Below are 522 nucleotides of genomic sequence, written 5' to 3'. Positions count from 1 at the left end.
CCAAGTGGGATTTATTCTTGGGATGCAAGGCTGGTACAATATCTGCAAATCAATAAACATAATCTACACTAATAAAAGAGAAACATGGTAATTGGCGTACGACCGCTACCCTTCCCATTGGCTAATCAGCATATCCTCATGCAAATTAACTGTCAGCCAAGATGGCGGCCGGCAGCCATGCACTGAAGCGAGCAGGGAGGCTTGCTTGCTCCAGTGACTGCAGACTCCAATGTTCCCCGCCTAACTTGCCAGCCTCTCAGCTGCAACTCTAAGCAACTATGTTGCAAATAAGAAGCTAAACAAAACTCCAGAAACCAGCTGTCAGTCAGCCCCGGACCGCAACATTGTATCGATGTTTTCAGCAGCGAGGCCTCAGAGCAAAGCTGGCCCAGAATAAAAAAAAAAAAAAAGAAAACAAGGAGCGGTTGGGAGCTTTTAGTCACCTGCCAGCCGGAAAACAGCCCTCAGCCCCTCAGCCAGCCTGGCCAGGCACCCAGGTGGGGACCCCCACCCTGATCCAGG

The sequence above is a fragment of the Myotis brandtii genome, unplaced genomic scaffold (genome assembly GCF_000412655.1).
Source record: "Myotis brandtii unplaced genomic scaffold, ASM41265v1 scaffold195, whole genome shotgun sequence".
Taxonomy (NCBI): Eukaryota; Metazoa; Chordata; class Mammalia; order Chiroptera; family Vespertilionidae; genus Myotis; species Myotis brandtii.
The sequence above is the reverse complement of the archived record's forward strand: the minus strand, read 5'-3'. Positions refer to the sequence as shown.